We start from the raw sequence: 20,177 nt of genomic DNA, 5'->3' as shown, positions 1-20,177 counted from the left end.
GCAAAGTAAAATCTTTTCTTGCGCTATGGTTACATTTTGGCTTTCTTACTACTATTTCTCGGTAGAGGACCACATTTCTGAAAGCTACTGGCATAAACAGGAAAACACTAAACCCTTGAGCTATGTTCCTAGATCATGTTTGATGGTGTATTGGGTTCAATAAGCCACACAGCAACAAGCATTCTGCCATTTGCTATTGTCCTTGATATGTAACCTGATCTGAGCAAAGTAACAGCACATCTGATAAAACTTTTGTGGTATGGACATTTGTCTCACCTCTGCAGCCCAGAGTCTATATATAATGGCCTATGCTCCATTTTAGGAATATATTCTCATATTCCTGAAATCCCAAAACAGGTTGGATTTGTTTTGTTTTCAAACACCTTGGTTGAATATTCTGTTCTTGGAATGCAGGGCTCTTCCTTTTGGGCTTGGTCATTGGGAAACAAAGCTCTAGCAGTTTCCTTCCACGCTTGCTATTGTCTTTACCTGCCTCAGACATAATTTATATCCACAGACATGACTCTAAGTGCACCCCTGGTTGGCTTACACATCTGAACATTATCTCTGGCAAAACTTGTAGTGCTCTAAAAATTGCCTTCACCCTCCAGATTCATCAGCCAGGTCAAAATGAGATGTAAAAAGGAAAGAGAAAGGATGATCAGAAACCAGCTCCACATTTGAACAAATGTTAAGGTTTCTTCAGACCCAATAATTTATAAGGATATGGGACTAAAAGGAAGTATTGTCAAAAATTCTTAACTCTTCCTGAACAGGGATGCTTTCTGTGCTCTGTTCAGAGCATATGACACACTGAACTCTGACCTCACATAAGTCCTGTAGAGACTAATTTACCAATTGACTTAGTCTACTTGCTAGTCCCGGCACATCTATGCTTTCTACATCTCACAGTATAAAAGAGGCTAACAATTTGTAGATTATAAGCTTACACATGGTCTACATCTGAAAATGTGCCACATATTAAATAAGTATTAACACCTGGCCCCTGTCCTCTAGATGTTAGTATTAAAATTGAGAAGGCATTGCTTCTCAGCCTTTTGGCAAAGATAAAGTGTAGTATCTGTTCTTATCACTTTAAAATTGAGAAGGCATACATAGAAAAATGAAGACACAGTATAAAAAGAGGAATATAAACATATGTTCACAGAGAATGAAAGCCCAAGAGTATGACTCGGGGCAGTCAAGAAAATATAGCAGGCTATGACACAGAACACAGAGTCAAATCAAACAGAGAAATAGAGGGGCGCCTGGGTGGCGCAGTCGGTTAAGCGTCCGACTTCAGCCAGGTCACGATCTCGAGGTCCGTGAGTTCCAGCCCCGCGTCGGGCTCTGGGCTGATGGCTCAGAGCCTAGAGCCTGGAGCCTATTTCCGATTCTGTGTCTCCCTCTCTCTGCCCCTCCCCCCTTCATGCTCTGTCTCTCTCTGTCCCAAAAATAAATAAACGTTGAAAAAATAAAATTTAAAAACTTGTAAAAAAAAAAAACAAATGGAGAAATAGATAAAAGACATTACAACTCCAAATTCCTCATCCTATTAGATGCTTACAGTTAGTTGATGCACTTATTTTTTTCAATGGGTTCGTTATCTAATATTCCTTCTGTTCATGTCATTAATGGTCCTTTAGAACATTAGGAATAGAAATACTAACAGAAGAAAAAGAAAGAAAGAAAGAAAGAAAGAAAGAAAGAAAGAAAGAAAGAAAGAAAAGAAAGAAAAGAAAGAAAAGACAAAAAAAGAAAGAAATCTAAATGCATAGATTATAAGGAAAGAAAGAAAGAAAGAGAAAAAAGAAAAAAGAAAGAAAGAAAAAACCAAAAAAAAACAAAACAAAACAAAACAAAAAAACCCCAAAACACCTATTCCTGAAAAAGATCAGCAGTGGTGTAGCTCTGGGGTGCTTTCTGAACAGTATTGCCTGTTCTCACTCTAGAAGTATATTATACATATATCAATTTAAGTACTAATGGATATTTAGAGCACACTCAGTGTCAGGCATGGTTCTAAACATTTGACATATACTGTATATACATTTTTTGGTCACATTTGAACAACCTCTGAAATTGGAATAGGCCTTACACATGATGGAATATAATAATTTAATTGGCAGCATTTTCTCTTTCTTGTTGGTATGTAAAATAATGCTGCAGCTTTAAATCAATAACATCTTTGCACTGATGAAATATAGTCATAATTCTAACATCAGTGTAAGTATCTACACAATCCCATGTAAAATTCCCATTTTACAGAGAAGTTAATACACTCGCCTGGTTTCACACAAGAAATAAACATGAGAGCCAGTTTTCAAACCAGAAAGTATGGATTCCAGTTTTGTGCTCTCAGCCACTCTCCACAGTACTTCTCAAATAAAACAACAACAACAACAACAACAACAAACAAACAGTAAAGGTAGTAAAAACAGACCTTCACTCCTCTATTAAGATCATCCTTACTGAAAAGAAATATAAAATATCCTGTTTGTGTTCGTTTAAAACCTAAAGTATGGCCATAATAGTGTAGTTAATAAACAGTGTTTTGTCACAAGATGTTGAAGATGACCATGGGAGAAACAGAAACCTACGGGCAGTAATACAGACTCCAGTGCTTTCTATACATGGAAGGATATTGTCCATAATTATCATCTTCAATTCTTATTACGAGTTGTAAAGGAATAAGGCAGCAAAACACCTGGAAGGGATGTTGTAGAGAAGATGCCAATACTGAGTGTGTGGTAAATCTGGAAATTACTTAAGGTGACTTTTGTCGACCTCAACACTACTGAGATTTTGGAACAGATAATTCTTTGTTGTGGGAAATTGCTTTTTTTATTGTGGGATGTGGAACACCATCTCTAGCTCTACCCAGTAGATACCACTAATACTCCCCCAGTTATGACAAACAAAAATGTCTCTAGATATTAAAAATGCATGCTTGGAGGCAAAATCACCCTCGGTTGAAAATCACTGATATTTAAAAAAAAATTTTTTCCCATGTTTATTTATTTTTGAGAGACAGAGAGACAGAGCATGAGCAGGGAAGGGCAGAGAGAGAGGGAGACACAGAATACAAAGCAGGCTCCAGGCTCTGAGCTGTCAGCACAGAGCCCAATGTGGGGCTCAAACTCACAAACAGTGAGATCATGACCTGAGCCAAAGTCAGATGCTTAACCAACTGAGCCACCCAGGCACCCCAGAAACCACTGATTTTAAGTCTCTTTTTTCTACCTAATACATTCTGTTGCATAAAGAAGACAATCAATGTTATGACAATTATGATGGGACTCAAGGAAGAATGGAAGAAAGGGAAAGAAAGAGGGAATTAGGAACAAAAGAATTCTACAATATTTACTACTATTCATCCTCAGATAACTTCAGCTCTACACTGAAAGACTAGCTAATATACAATCCTTACCGTAAACCAAACATAAGAAAATTCACCCCTTAATGCAAAGCCCTATTTAGTAACTCTTACATGTAACTTTAGAAAGCATTTAAATAAAACGTTCAGCACAGGAGTGAAAAGTAACTGCTCCCTTAGGAGTGCAATGGTTATAGATCTGATCCCTTAAGTACATTCTAGGTTTGTTTAAAAGAATTAATAAACAATGTTATTGACAGACATATGCTCATTTCATTGCGATAAAATTATAATTGAATTGATAGGTAATGATCCTTTAAATCATAAGAATGAAGCTCAAGTGGATGCTTGCATGGACCTCAAGGCAGAATTTCTTTGCATTCATCATATTACTATTGATATGCTGTCATGCTGATATTAATACTCCTGCATGATGCTATGTCAATAAGGTATTAACAAAGTTTTCATATTTTCTGTCCTTATGAAGATTTTTTTGAGAAAATATAAAAGAATAGCTCTGTGCTAGCAATATAAAATAAATCTATTCCAAATGTATTCATCTATTCAATAAATACTTAAGGAGCACCAACCCAAGATTTCTGATACAATATTAAGCTTCTTCTTGAAGTATATCCATAAAAATAAAAACCTAAATCTATATTTCAGCTATGTGTAATTAATATGTTGTATTTGCTTTTATGTATTCCACCTATCTGTAAGTCAGGCTTTCTGAGCATTAGTAAAATATATAATTTAATATAAAACATATTAAGAGGCATCCCCCTCAAGATACGCCCTTGCTAGCTAAAATAAAAATGACTATAGTATATTATTTCAGACTTGTAAAATTACTTTCAACAACAATCTTTTTTTCTCTCTTGATGCTCACAACTACTCTGTGAGATTAAGTAGGTTCTATTTGATTACTGGTTTTATTATTACTACTATATCCATTGTAAAAATTGACAAATGAAATTTCAAAGAGATTAAGTGACTTGGCTAAGAACACTGTATGTCTAATTAGTGAGGGAAAAAATCAAGTTGTTTTTTTTTAATTCTAAGAATTATTTCCTTCATACTATAATGATGTTTCACTCATTTCCTTTGTAAAATATAAAATTCTTCCATTCCTTTGTAAAATATAAAATTCTTCCATTCCTGTTTTTTTTTTTCTAATGTTTTATTTATTTTTGAGAGAGATGGAGACAGAGTACAAGCAGGGCAAGGGTGGAGAGAGAGGGAGACAGGATCCATGAAGCAGGGTCCAGGCTCTGAGCTATCAGCACAGAGCCTAACGCTGGGCTTGAACCCATGTACCACCAGACCATGGCCTGAGCTGAAGTCAAACGCTTAACAGACTGAGCCACCCAGATGCCCCCTTGTGTACCTGTTTAAAGAACTAGATGCTCTTAGCACAGTGCTTCTCTGATGGGAGCAGAGGTCAAAATCACCTGAGTCTGCTCATCTGGGTAATTCACTATCGCACTCTTTGATAAACACTGCCTTTAAGAAATAACGTATTAACAGAAGACCATGGGGGAGGGGAAGGGAAAAAAAAGTTAGGGAGAGAGCCAAACCATAAGAGACTCTTAAAAACTGAGAATAAACTGAGGGTTGATGGGGGGTGGGAAGGAGTGGAAGGTGGGTGATGGGCATTGAGGAGGGCACCTGTTGGGATGAGCACTGGGTGTTGTATGGAAACCAATTTGACAATAAATTTTATATTTTAAAAAAGGGGAAAAAAAGAAATAATATATTCCTATATTAACACTTAAAAATGAATGAGTGCATGATATATTCCCCAGACTCAGAAAAACTCTTCAGAATGGAGGTTAAGTAGAGAAAATGTAGTAGACAGGACTGAAATAGGAGAAAAATCTGTAAAAAAAAAAAAAAAAAAAAAAAAAAGTGGAAGCAGGTAGTAAAACAAATTCCACTGACTGTTTAAATTTGCTTGCAGGCATCCCTGCCACTGGGACTGTATTTAAGACTGTATTTATACTCAGCCATCCATTTTGAATTAGAAACTCCATTTCCTTCCAATTGCTTTTATAGTGATGCCAAGCACATAACCAAATTTCCAAAAATTGATTTTCTTAGTACTAACCCAATGTCAGCCTGAACTAAAGTGTGCATCAAAGTCAGTTTTTAAAAATGTAGTGTGTCCTCTGTTTCATATCTTAAAAGTTCTTGGCCTAGACCACTTGGCAGTCCTGTAAATTTGTTAGCAATTTTTCTTTCCACGCAAGAGGACATCATACAATAACATAAGGCTGAAATTACAAGCCCACTTAACATTTCATCAGCGGAAAGGAGGAAAGAAGGGACAAAAGTACTCATTGTCTAGAAAATAGTAATGACATTTTATATTTATATGGTGCTTTGATGTGTTCCCAAGGTACTTTCACATATATCACCTTATCTAATATAAACCTATAAGCCAGGCAGCAGGAGCCATAGCCTCATCTTGTGTTGGAGAAAATAAAAATTCAGTGATATTAAGTGCTACAGCCAAGGCCGCATGCCTAGAAATAGCACAAGAGCACAGATTATTTGACTCATAAACTAGAAGATCTTTCTACATTCTCTATATAAAATACTTAAATACAACTCCCCATACTTATTCTCTGCCTTCTTTGTTATTTTCTATTCTTTCCATGGCTACAGAATGTCTACACTCTCCCAAGGTTCTGCCCTAGGCGCCTCTGCTCTTCTTCCTCTACATTCTGTCCCTGAGTTATCTCATCCAAATATTCTTTTCACTATTAATTTCCTTATTACCAAAACTATCCAAGGTTTTTTTTTCTCCAACTCCATCCATCTCCAACCATCTCCTTAAATATCATATAGCTGTGTCCAAGTCTATGGAGGTAAAACTGAATTCACCATATATGCCAGTAAAACTGCTTCTTCACTTACATTCTCCCTCTCATGAAGAATGACATCATCATGAACTCAGATGCCCAAGAAGAAGGTCTAGAAGTCCTCTTAGATTCTTCCTACTTGTTGCTCACTCCTCACGTCCAAACACAAAGGCACAGCTCTCGTGGATATAACCTCTGTAATGTTGTCTAATACCTTCCTCTCTTCTCAATCCCTACTGTCACTGCCTTCTTCATCCCTTTGTTTTATCTTTCCTCAGTTATAATAATATTCTCCTAACTGGTCTCTCATTGGTTTCTCTAAGTTCTGCTGCTCATAGCTGCATTTTTTTTTTTTCCTGAAAACACATCTGGTCACATTGACCCCATGCCTCCATGAAGAACATGCCAGTATTTTCAGAATCAAGATCAACCATTAGTTTAGTTCATACAATCTTTCATGATTTTTGCTTCTTCTAGCCACTATGCTGACTCATACTTCTACCCACCCATTCCTGGGTCATATGCAAACTTCACTCCAGCCATGTGGAGATATTAACAATTCCCCAACCTTATGATGTGGTTCTGCCTTCCAAACTGCCTTGAATAATTCATTCTTTATTTCCATTACTTTTACATAGTTAATTCTTTTTTCCTTTCCAGAACTCAGTTCATACCTCACATTTTCCAGAATACATTTCTCATCCATATAATCACAGTCTAACTTATATGCCCCTGCACTGTATTCCCACTTATCAAGAGTCATAAAATGTTCCTATTACTTAATCCATTTATTTATCCTAAGAAGTTTCACAATATGGTGAAAGTGACAAGCATGAAAAGTCATTGGCATATTCTAGGAAAGCATATAATTTTTAATACCTTTACCTTCCATAAGACTTCTATACTCATTATACAACAACCACTACCTCACATCACCTTCATACCTCAATTTATTTTTTTACATCTGTACAACAGCTAAAGTGTGAACATTTTAAGCTATAGTTTCCCCCTGGGAATACTGACAGTGTTGCCATCATGTTTTCTCTTCAATAATGTTTAGGCAATTATTTTGACCTTTTATTGAAAATTATATTTATTTTATAAATAACAAAAATTAGTAGAAAAGATTAAATTGCTGATACAATCGCTGATACAATTGATTAAATTGCTGATACAAAATTAGTAGAAAGATTAAATTGCTGATACAAATAAAAACACTTTTTCTACAAATGTAATAAAATTGCAAACAAAGGAAGAAATGAGGAAATTTTTAAGGTCAGGCATCCACTAGAATTTAAGTAGTTGATAATGTATTACTGCAAACAAAAGAACAAAAGCTTTCTGTGAATAACTGTTGAAAACAGATTATCTTAAAGAAGTATAGATATGGGTTTTATACATTTTTTTTAGCTATGGGGAATGAGAAATCCCCTATTGTAAATCCTCTGCTGGGAAAAAAAGTTAGCATATTTTCACTTGTAAAGGAAACAGATGCATATTAGCCAGAAGCATGTTTTTACTGTCTATATTTGAAGCTTAAATATGATGAAATAAGCTGTGGATAGATACCAAGCTGACAAGGAGTGAAATGTGCTGGATTGTTCTTTTGTCAAGTTGTTTACATTGGGGGCAACATCTCCCAGATCCCCTAATTCCATATGGTTTCAGCTCAGAGTTGGCTAAAAGTGAAGTTGCATAAGACTTGAGAGGTGGAAATGAAACAATAGCCATTACACTCTGGATATCAACACTGGTTAGAAGCAAGTTGCCATGATCCATGTGGTTGGTTCCAGTGTGTCATCTTTCCTACTCAGCAGCCAGCTTCCTTCCTATTGGCCATAGTAACAAATAGTGACCCCAAGCCTATCTATCAACACCACTCAGATATGAACTCAGAAAAGTAATAGCCACAAAGAGTAAATAACTTCCCATAGACTTCTACAGACAGAGAAGCAGGTGTAGGTGATCTGATTAAAAGTGTGGTTGTGGGGGCACCTTGGCAGCTCAGTCAGTTAGGCGTCCAACTTCAGCTCAGGTCATGATCTCGCTGTTCATGAGTTTGAGCCCCACATTAGGCTCTGTGCTGACAGCTCGGAGCCTGGAGCCTACTTCAGATTCTGTGTGTCCCTCTTTCTCTGCCCTTCCCATGCTTTTGCTATGTCTCTCTCTCTCTCTCTCTCTCTCTCTCTCTCTCTCTCTCTCTCAAAAATAAATATTAAAAAGAAAAAAAAGTGTGGTTGAGGTCCAGCCAGAGCCAACATCAACTGCCAGCCATGTGAGTGGCCATCTTGAATGTTCAGATGACTGCACTCATAAGAAAACATGAGCAAGAAGCACCCACTCAACCCACAAAGACAGATATTAATAACAAATGTTTTAAGCCAATACATTTGAGGGTGGTTAGCAATAGATAACTCGAGTGTTGACAAAAAAGAAGGAAATGCCTTAAACAGTGCAACATGGAGGTGACAGTTGTCATTCTTTCTTCTCAGAAGAAACAGTAGAGATAAATTACCATGGACCCAGAGGCCAAAGATTTAGAATTAAGTTTATTTTTAATTTAGTTTCTTGTAAGTGAGAATTAAAATACAAATCTGAACACTATCCAAAGCACATTTCTTTTTAGATTATGAATCTCTGCCAACAGATACAGAATTCTAAGACACTATTCACAGAGAAGTATCGAGTGAAAAGGGAATACAAGGGACTTTTTTGTAATAATCCTTACGGATTAAACTACTATTTAACCAACTGATTTTGCAAAACACCAAAAGCCAGTATGTAATCTTGGGCAATGATTAACATATATTTCTTAAATACAGTGAAAAGTAAAAAGTAAATTATTTTAATTTATGGATTGTGAATTATAAATTCTGAAAAACAATGTTCAGCTTGTCTTTCTTCTTTTTTCCCCAACTTTATTGAGGTATAACTAAATACAAATGCTGAACATAATTAATGTATACTATTTGGTGAGTTTGGTTTCTTATGTTTTCTGAGAGCAAAACTAACCTATGTTACACTTTTCAGAGAAAAAGTGAAGGTGACAGAATGGATGTTACACCACTGGTATTCGGTGTACAATTATGGGAAAAAAGATCTCTTTTTTTTTTTTTTTTTTTTACTGTGGTACAGAAATAGAGAAAAATAGAGACAGGGCTAGATGGCGGAGGGAGGCAGGAATAAATACAGTCTGAGAGATATTTATAATGTAAATAAAGGATGTCCTTTGTGTTTACATAATCTGGTTAATGATTTGGTTAAATGGAAAAATCATGACCCAAACAGTGAAGCTGTGTGGTTTCAGTTTCAAAGACTCATTCTGGGACGGAATAGCAGGAGTTATTAGCTCTGCACTCATGTCTTATGGGGAAGACCAGAACCAATAAAGCCATCAAACCTAAAAAGCATTCTTAAGAGAAAAAAGAGAGAGAGAGAAAGAGAGAGAGAGAGAGATTTTAAAGCTCAGGTTCTCTTGCAGTTTTCTTGTCCTTATGAAGTTAGGTATACTATACAAATTAAAATTTTAAAACAGGTACAATTAAATTCTACAGGCCATTATAGCCAAACTAAATCCTTTTCTAACACTAAAGTAAGAAAAGGTAATTATACATTCCTTAAGACATTAACCTCAAAATTTTATTGAGCTGGGGAGAGTTCCACCAAGACCTTTTCAAAACCTATGTCAAAAGAAAGATTAAGAGCTTCTACACTATTACTCTCTTAATATTTGGGGAAATTTTTCATTTATCCCTAAGAAATGGGGTTATACCTTTGCTATCATATATCCATAAAAAGACATCAGAAGAAGAAAAAAATGTTTACTTCCCCCACACCATCAGGCTAATTGTATACACATTAATAGGTTGTGAGTCAGGGTGAGCTGACTCCGTATTCTTACCCTTTGTTTGCTAGCTCATCATTCCCAAATCCAAAAAACACTGAGAATCATAGGTATTCGCGCCCTGACATCCTAAAGAAAACAATTCTGTGTAAGTTCTAAAGGTGTATGAAAGATACAATTAGTAAAAAATTGGTCTTCCTCCTATTATTTCCTGTGGGAAAAAGGAAGGGCAAATTTTTCCTCAATCTTCATGTTATTTCAAAATATTCAGTACTGAAAAGAACCTTGCCATTTGAGAAAATTGAAGCACAATTATACACCAAAAAAAAAAAAAAAAAAAGATTTTTAATGCAAAATCGCCTACCACATTGAAAGTAAAGTGATGCTTTACAGCTAACCCCCAATGACTCCCTGTGTCATTGTTTGTTAGACTTTATTTACCAGAATGCTGTTTAAACTACTACATTCTACAGGAGATACAACAAAAGACCTTTTGTTGACACTGACCTTGACAACAACCCATCTCTTTCTTCTCCCTCACTTCCAATCTTCTAGGTTAATAGTGTAATACGAGATTTTTTTTTTTTACATGAAGTTAAAAGAAAAACTATTTCCCAAAGGCTTCATCATTTTTCCATTTGTCATTAGCATGATTCCAAGAAGCATATGACAGAAAATGGAAGAGTTGTCCAGGAAGTTTGGATGATTAAACAATGGGATAATTTGCTGAGAGGCCCTAGGATACCACCAAGGACTTCTAAAGCATAAATCCCCCTAACAATAGTCTCCATCAGAAAATCTATCTCTAGACAGAAAAGTTAGTTCTCATTTGGATTAAGGACCCAATGGAATATTTGAAACTGCACAGTTAAGCCAATTTAATTGGGATTAGAGGTTTAGAGGGCAAACAAAGAGGTCTGTGGGATTTAACTGGGCAAACTATGTCTTTGTCTCAACTGTATTATATGCTATATTCTAGCATATGATAGTGTATTGTCTCTACCTATCTATCCATCCACCCATCTATTTACCTCTCTACCTATCAATCTATCAATCTACCAATTTATCATCTATCTATCATCTAATGAAGCCAAATAAGGTAAATAAGCCAGAAAAGTCCTCCTTCTTGAGAGGAGACAACTGTATCCACAGAAGGCCAAGCAGCCAGCAAGTTGGGGCCCTGGGAAAAGGAGGCAATTACACTTCCAGGCCTTGTGCTAAAGAGCCCAAAGGAGTCTTCTAAGCTCATTTGAGTCAGACCCCCTGTACGTATGTGGGGCAAAGCAAACAACACAGAGGAGGCTTTTCGTGAAATATACTCACACCCTTGCAGCACCTAAAGTAGCAGTGAGTGACTGGTCAGTCTTCAAGGATTTCAAGACACCTATCTTGACCGCACATTAGCACAACTAACAAAGGACAGCTTATGCATTTTATTTCCAAATAGCTTAGACAGCAGCGGTCCCATGTCCCAAATAAACTAGATCACCAAATGTCTTCAGTTTGAGAAAAGTTCATGTCATTTCAGTATGTTAAAGTAAAGCTTGTTTGATACAAAAACAAACAAACACAAACAAACAAACAAAACCTTTTGTCAGCCTGATTTGAGAAAAGTTAAGAGTGGAAACAAATGTAAAAAAAGAAAACATTTTAAAAACTGACAAGCACCTCAACGTCACAACTGCCCGTGCTCAAAACCACAAGCTTCGTCACGCACGCAGGCCCCAGATATCTCCACATCAGGTGCCTTTGGCTCCCTGTCCCACCATCTACAATTTTTCTTTATTTTTCACCCACTCTTTCTTTTTCTTTTTTCTGTCTTAACGTCAGGTCTCAGAACCACAGCGATGCATCTCACCAAGCATCAGCTGGTCCCTCCAGAGCATATGAGATATCTCCATATTAAAGCCACAGCCCACTTCTTTCCACGCTCTGGTGCCTCAACTTGGTAATTGTGTAGTTAAAGGTCTTCTCTCACTCTAGGAAATTTGAAGGTGAGAACCACCTTTCCTTCAACTTCATTCCTACCATCTACCTTCTAACCAGAATTACAGTAGGTAGTAACCAAAAGTGTGTTGGGTTTTTTGTTTTTGTTTTTTTAATTTTTTTTCAACGTTTATTTATTTTTGGGACAGAGAGAGACAGAGCATGAACAGGGGAGGGGCAGAGAGAGAGAGGGAGACACAGAATCGGAAACAGGCTCCAGGCTCTGAGCCATCAGCCCAGAGCCTGACGCGGGGCTCGAACTCACGGACCGCCAGATCGTGACCTGGCTGAAGTCGGACGCTTAACCGACTGCGCCACCCAGGCGCCCCATTGGGTTTTTAAATAAAACTCAAGAAAAAAAAATCTTCTTGAGAACAAATAAATCATTGTAGCTCAATTTATATGATGAAATAAAACTTTATAATTTGCTTTATTATTTAGGTTAAAAATTGGAATAAACATCAAAAGTGCGTGCTGATTCAATGGTAAGGATAAATAATATGTGGGCATGAAGTTTCTTCTTCCAAATGAACCCAAGATAGCCTTTTCATCCTTTACATTGTGAAAAGACTGTGTGTTGATGGGATTGCTTATCATCTCCCCCAATTAAAAGTTACTTCATAAAAAAAAAAAATCATATGCCTTTTTATGTGTGTGTACTTCTCAACACATAAAAGTCCCACATCTTAGACACCCTACCTTAATCAAAGAACTACAAAACACATCAAAATCAATTCCATTCATTTTTAACAACCACTTTGGAAACTGTGGTGACTTTAAAACAATATTTAATGACCTAAAATGGCATCTAGCCCTTCACTATTTATGAGAATCTTGCCCTTGAATTCTAAAGAGTTAATATCAGCTAAATATACTCTCCTGAACAGTTGATGACTCAGGAAAACCATCTATTTTATCTTCAAGATTTCTCATTACTGTGGATCATTTATGTAATTTCATTCCAGAATTACTCATTTCCATCTAAACCATAAAGCACATGCATACGTGCACATGCACACACACATGCAGACACACACACACACGCACACAGACACAAATCACACAGAAATAGGAGCTATTCTAAAATAAGACAGCTGAGATTCCTTGAAAATTCACATGAATTACTTGGCTTTAGTGCAATCCTTCATCTTTAAAACCATGTAAATTATCTCAATAAACCAAAGAAAAAGGACAAAAGTTATGATTTTCTCTCCAATAAAATGTGAACTGCATGTAACTCTTCATTTATAGCCACGCTCATTGTGAGCAACTTTCCCGAGTTAGAGCTCAGAGAACGAGCCCATTTCATCACTTCCATAATTAGTTCAAGGAAGGTAAAAGAGCAAGCAGGCCTTTAAACAAATGGGTCAGCTTAGAAACATAGTTTTAAAGCCTCGGATTTTGAGTTTTCTTTTTAAAGAAAACTCTCAAGGCCTCTTTTGACGTTTTCGTCATCAAATAAATGATGGCAATTTCTCTTTTATTATGCACTTTTAGGCTGACAGAGGTTCTCCAGATACATTTTTTGTCTCATTTGATTGACCTGTGGGCTATGCCCAAGCCCACCAGGTATTGTAATATCTTCATTTACAGTGAGGCATCTGAATCTCAGGTATTTTAGTTGAGTTGTCAAAATCCGCCCTAGAATGGGTGTTCAAATCAGGACTGGAAATGGATGTCTGTCTCCAATCCGGGGCTTGGCAGAACTCACTCTTTCTATATAAACAAGTATATGTTTACTTGCTTCCACTATTAAATGGTATTTGGAAATAAGGCCCTCCCAGCACTAACTATGCCTTCAGTGCCCACAGTTATTCATATTCGTCCCTAGGCACCTAATTTACTTTACAGAGTGGCTCGAGCCCAAGGGAGAGTCTGGGTCACTGATGTTTAGGGTAACTGTGCACTCCCTAGCCGTTGGTTTAATGTTTCCTATTTTATGACTCCAGGCCCAGTCCCACATCTCTGCTGGATTGCACTGTCCTGAAAAATGTTTATATGTATCCAGGGACTCCAGTAATGGGCCCATAAAAAATTCAATAAAGAAATGTTTTAATCAAAATACGCTGTCTGACATCACAGAGTCACCAGAATTCTCATTTAAAATTGGAGCGCATCGTTGAAAAACGTTGATTGCTGTTGTAACCTCACTGGTTTCTAAATGCATTCTGTTCATGCTCTGCTGTTGATGGAACTGGCTACTGATGTGTATCCTTAGAAGAACCTTTTTGTATAATGAATAAAGAATCTCAAAATATATGAAAGGGGCCTACCGTCTCTCCCAGCAATAGTGCCAAAGAAAGAAAAAAAGGGCAGCTGTCCCACTTCCTTTTGTTGGGTATAATGATCATGTGAACACCATAAAAGAAAAATATATCTTTAAGAGGAAAGAAATGTCTTTTTATTCCCCCTGAGCAACTGCACGTGCAAGTTTCTTAAAGCATCTTTTCTGTGCAAGCTGTAGGTCCTTTTCCAAGGTGAATAAAATCTCCACAAAATGCCTGCAAGGAGAGATGTTCCTGATGCTTCCCTTGGGCATTTGCTGAGCTGGCCAAAGTATGCACTCATGCTATAGATCACTTTGGCACTATTAAAGAATTACAGGGCATCACATGGTCTTGTAGGAATTAATCACTGCTTAACAGTATGTGCTCCTGTGTTTATGAAGTCATTTGGAATATCTGCATGTAACCAGTGGCTTGCTGAATGGAGTATCTGCAGGTAATGAACCATGGCATTGTGTTATGGTCGAGCTGGAGAATGTTCCAATTGGCAATTAATATGCTAACAGTGGCAATGTATTTATTTTAGGGAAACTCAGAATCATAATTTGAAACTTTTTATAAACCACACAGAGATCCTATCTATATCATGACAAAAAGCCTTCACAAAGGACTTCAAGGTGGGACGGGACAAAATCAGAGATAAATACCCTCTATCATTTTATGGCAAGTGACTCTTTAAAGGCACAGCTCATATAGCCTTATGCCTGTATTTTCCTTCAGGGACCCCTCAAAAACATTAACTAAAGAGTATATAGTAAATTTCAGTTTCTAAGTATTTGCCATCAATAAAACAGAACTGTGGGTTATGGTCTTAGCAGACCATCTTTAGCAATATTTAACTGCCCTAAAGAAACTTCGGCAAAAACAAGAAAAGGAAATTAAATGAAATGAAGTGAAAAGAAAAGAAAAAAGAGAAGTGCGGATAAACAACTTTATACTTTACATAAGCATGTAGGAGCTGTTTAGTGGTTAAGGGATACAGTGAGTATTAAGACCAAGTGAGGAAGTCCCTTTCTGGATTTCTCGAACGTTACACAATTTTTCACTTATAAATATTTATCTTCCTAGTGTGATTCAGATGATATACTCAAGCATCAATTAGCTTCCCAATAAAAGACAAGACGTAGAAATGTGAGGATTTATGTAAGGCTGTCAAGCTGTGTGCTGCTAATTCATCGCTAGTTCAAGTTGTTTACCATTATTGTACCTCATTTTTAAAATGTTGAAGAAGGTTTTAAATAGATGCTTTTGGAATTTATATGTAACAAGTACCCTAGAGTGAGTGTACTCCAATTTTACTAGAATTCTGGTATAAGCAGTAATCAAATTGTTAAGAATTTGATATAGCTGAGGCAATGATCATCGCTCTCATTTCATGTTTTAAATTTGTCCCAAGAAATGTGGGAAATAGAAAAGAAATAATTCGTGTTCCTTTCTCCACTCCGACACTTCCATGAATTATCACATTTCCAAATAATTAGGATACAATCTCATGTGTCCTATTTGATTAGCAATTGAAATCATCACCTTCAAATTATTCAGGATTCTTTTTTTTTTCCTTTTCAGCCAAACTTTGATCATGCCAGATTAAAGAAATAAATCCAAAATCACCAGTGATAACAAAGATATGCTCCAGGTAGCTAGCAAATTTTCCTAATTCAGGATTTTAGTTTTTAGTTGGTAAACCTCCCAAGCAAGTCTCCCAGTCCCAAAATATTAGAATCCAAAAGTATCCATTCATACTTTTATTTACTGACTATTCTACCATCCTCTTAGTATGCGCTGGTCATATAATAATATGAAGGTCTGAGGTTAATGCGGGGAAAGGCAAATAAGAAGGCTATTATACTGAACACGGACACATTGTTTTGTTAGCAAAATAAATGTCTAATTGGAGCCAGGGTTGTACTCCTCCTTAACCAGCTAGAAAGAGTGAGAGAAGGGATGTCTTTTAGGCAGTGAACGTTCAGGTCCATGACGCATTGAGAAAGGTGTGATTTGACTTATCCAGGCCTTCTTGTGAACTTTATACCCGTGAGATGTAGAACCCTTTAAAAATGACTACATATCCATTAAATCAAAGACGAGAATACCTAGTCTTTACCACTCACTTTGAATCAAACCATATTTTGTTTCTCATTCTGTTTATATCTCCCAATGCTGTCTTTGCTATCCAGAGGTGGCCAATCAGTCAACCCTAAAACTCCTTCTTTGGAAACAAATTCAGGTGAGAAATGATTTCCCTGTGCTATGGAGATCTACCTTTTGCCAAGAACTTTTGCTGTAAATCAAGGAAGCAACTTCCCATGTGATCGTTTCATGCTTCACCTCTACCAAATTTTCTGTGCTCTCTGAACCCTAATTTGGAATTGAAGTTCCACTTTGTTGTATCATGGGGGGTGGGGGAGGATGTCTGGAAATGCTTTTGTGTTTAAAGGTGAGTCCCCCCAAGTTGCCCGATGTTTCGGTCATGGGCTTGTGAAGAAAATGGAAAAGCAACCCGAATGGCTTGGCTGCCACCACACAAGTCAGAGCCACTTTCATCCCCTGCCTTCTGGCCTTAGTTTGCTCTAATGTAATCTCGTCTGCTGAAGCAAGAGGTGTGACCACTGTGTTATTATCTGCATTTCAGCTCTACACTCCGCTGGCCTAAGAGCACAGGCGTTTTCGCTCTCCAGCGTACCTCTCAATCTGATTATGCCACACTATGAAAGTGAGCTCTGGCCTCTCTACCTGCCCCTTCTGCCTCACCAGCCTATATCCTGAATGTTCCAGCAACCTCTACTAATGCCACTGTTATGCCACATTTCTCTGCAACGCAAGGGTAAATAAAAGTTACATGCCTATCAGAAAATCAAGAGTTTCAAAGTAAATAGAAGTTCTCTCATCATCTCTAATTGTCACTTGCTGTGGATGTCAAACTGACAGAGTAGCAGAATCTAATTTCCTTGTTTGATTCACCATGAAATTAAACTGAACTGACAATTTTTATTTTCACCTGGCAAATTCGTCCGACACTATTTAAATCTAGCTAATCAAGTACAGTTATCTGCTGTGCACACTCATCTCCCCTACCACACCTCTGGTTTGCTGTATCTCACTTCCCGGACTCCCTCCAACAGCCGTGCATTGGATTGCATTTACAGTTCTAGAAGGTGTAAAGGAATGCATGAACATAGTTAACCAAGGTGCCAGCAAATGTATCATGTCACAAAATTACTACTGAAAGATGAAAAAAAGAAAAAGAAAAGAAATAAAAGTAAAACACAAAACCCCCGGACTGCAACCCAATTCAGAAACCCAACCAGTCAGAGGGTTTAGCAAGGCCTGTGTTCAATGGAATAGAAAATATAATACTGAAGTTAACTGACTTTTAGGAAAAAAACAACAACAACAAAACCCAAAAGTAAAACAAAAGCCTCCGTAAGAAATACACATCATCGTTCCAAAATAGTATTATGGTAGGAAGTGTGGGGTGTGTATTTGTCCGATGAAATGAAGCTATCTGGAGCAGGGGCCACTGATAGATGTGCTATATAATTTGAGCTTTCGAAGATAAGGATGATTCCACATCCTGGAGTCATTACACAATGTCCCAGTTCAAGGATCTATGATTATTGTAGGGCACCAAAAATGTCTAAGTTTTGCCACTTACCGCTGGCAATTACCAGCAACCCTCAAAGGGCAGCTTCGAGGATCATCAGTGAAGGACAGAATGGACTTAGTAGACAGAACAATTAAATGGGTTTCTTGATGCACAGGGAGGAGCATGTTAGCTGTACCCAATGCTAGCCGATATATCATGTCTTCATGCCTAAACATCTCTTCACTTCCAGGCTAGTTTCTGGGTTTTTACAGTGACTTATCACAGACAATGTCTGACCTTTCTTTGCGCCAAATCTGAGGTTTGGCTCCACGGGTTTAATATCAGTCCCAAGGCATTTTCAAAGATGAACTGAGACTGTAGGTTGATTCCACATTTGAGATACAAGCTAAAATATCGCTACATGTTTAATGATTATGAACCGTGTTAGAATCTGAGTAAATGTGTGGTTCAACCCTTAGAAAAATGCATAAAAATCAGCATGCGATTCCAGAGGGGATTCCTGGACTCCTTGAAGCCCTGACATTAACTGAACATAATCACAGCTACAATTTTTGAGCATTTTCTGTATGCTGGACATTGTGCTAACACCTTAGAGATATCCTCATGCCATCTGGCCTGGCCTCTTCAGCCCTGCTGGGAAAAATCATTGCACTAAAAAACGCTAGGCCACTCACTCTTGAGGAAGTCACATGCAATTGCTCTTGTGACAAGTTTCTCAAGTACAAATAAGTACCTGCAAGGTAGGAGTGGCTGCCGTTGTAACTTTAATTTAGGGCTTCTATCTTAAATTACCGACTGTTTTCACTTCTCCCAGCATCTTAATATATATAACGTATTTCTCTTTATAGAAAGTCAAATAGGCCTGTTCACTGAATCTCACTAACAGCTGCTCTGGAGAAAGACTAGCTGAGTCTGTATTTCCCCACAAGGTTTCCCAAAATGACTTTGGCAGCTATCATGTAACTTGGGGTTTTTTTAACCCACGCCCCATATATTCCTTAAGCCATTTTTTTCCCAACAAGAAGTGCAAAAACTTCAGTTTATTTGTATAGTTTTAATCCTTAGAACCATGAAAGAAGTCATTATTATCCCCCATTTGATATAATGAGAAGCCAAGACCCAGAGAAGCTGAATAACTTGCTCTTGTCCACCCAGCTCATGAGTAGTAAAGCGAGATTTAAAACACAGTTCAGTCTGATTTTAAAGCCCAGGTTCTGAGTTGCTGTGCTCTATTGCCTTAAACTCCAGGATAAGAACCTCTGCTCAACAACACTGGTGTATTAAAAAATTGATGAGACATTATCTATAACTAGAATAGAAGAAGGAGTAGGAAGGTGACCTTCATCATCATAAAGCAGCTAGGTTATTTAAGCTTAAGAAATAAGTTTAGACATTTCACTGCACAAATCCCATCCGGTCTATTGCCAAGAGTACCTTCCACAAATCTCTACCCAGTCAGCCAGCACCATTTATTGGAAGACTCTGTGATTACCTATAGCCATACCCAATAGAAAGCACAAGCCTAAGGAGAATCTGAGTCCTGAAGTCTTAAATCTATATTTTTGTAAATATCCATGCTATTTTTTGGATAAATATGAATGATAAAAATACTTCCTCTTAGCAAACAGGACATAACGGGCTTCATGGAAACCTAGCGATCTAACCTTAAGGAGCACGTTTAGGATAAATTCAAGAATTGGCACGGAATACAAATGGGTTAAATGTGGAAAATAGTATAGGAGCAAGTGCTAAAGGCAGAGGAGAAGAGCTGGAGTGCATATGACAGAGAACTTAGAGAAAGCTCACACCTGCAGAAGCAGAAGAGGAGGAGTTATTAGGATGAAAGTGAGGAACCAAAGCAAAATAAAGGGATTTGGAAAAGAATAAAGGAAGAGAGAGAAAGTAAAAAAAGAAAAAGCCCAGGGCCTCTTGATGTTCCATTCTCACTGGGCACTGTGGATTTTAGGTGGGGAAATGGAGAAGCAAGAGCAGGGCTTTGACAGAACATTTCCCTGCAAAGCGACTGTTCCCAGGGAGAAACAAGTAGCTGCTTGACCATTGAGGCAGGTGCAGGTAGGGAGTGAGCTCAAGGATGCTCCTCCTCAAATACCTGCTTGCAAAGTCGTGAATATTACTTTCTAATCCACATATGGATGCTGGACTTGGAATTCTAGAAAGGACTCCACAACAAGGATTCAGAAGAAAACAGAAATAA

General features: G+C 37.4%; 1 pseudogene; it reads left to right on the top strand.

The window, feature by feature from the left end:
- Window positions 1-1,042: 1,042 nt before the first annotated feature.
- On the top strand, window positions 1,043-1,138 carry LOC121013817 (uncharacterized; annotated as a pseudogene).
- Window positions 1,139-20,177: the final 19,039 nt, after the last annotated feature.

This window comes from Herpailurus yagouaroundi, unplaced genomic scaffold (genome assembly GCF_014898765.1).
Source record: "Herpailurus yagouaroundi ecotype Mexico unplaced genomic scaffold, PumYag 199, whole genome shotgun sequence".
Classification (NCBI taxonomy): Eukaryota; Metazoa; Chordata; class Mammalia; order Carnivora; family Felidae; genus Herpailurus; species Herpailurus yagouaroundi.
The sequence above is the reverse complement of the archived record's forward strand: the minus strand, read 5'-3'. Positions and strand labels throughout refer to the sequence as shown.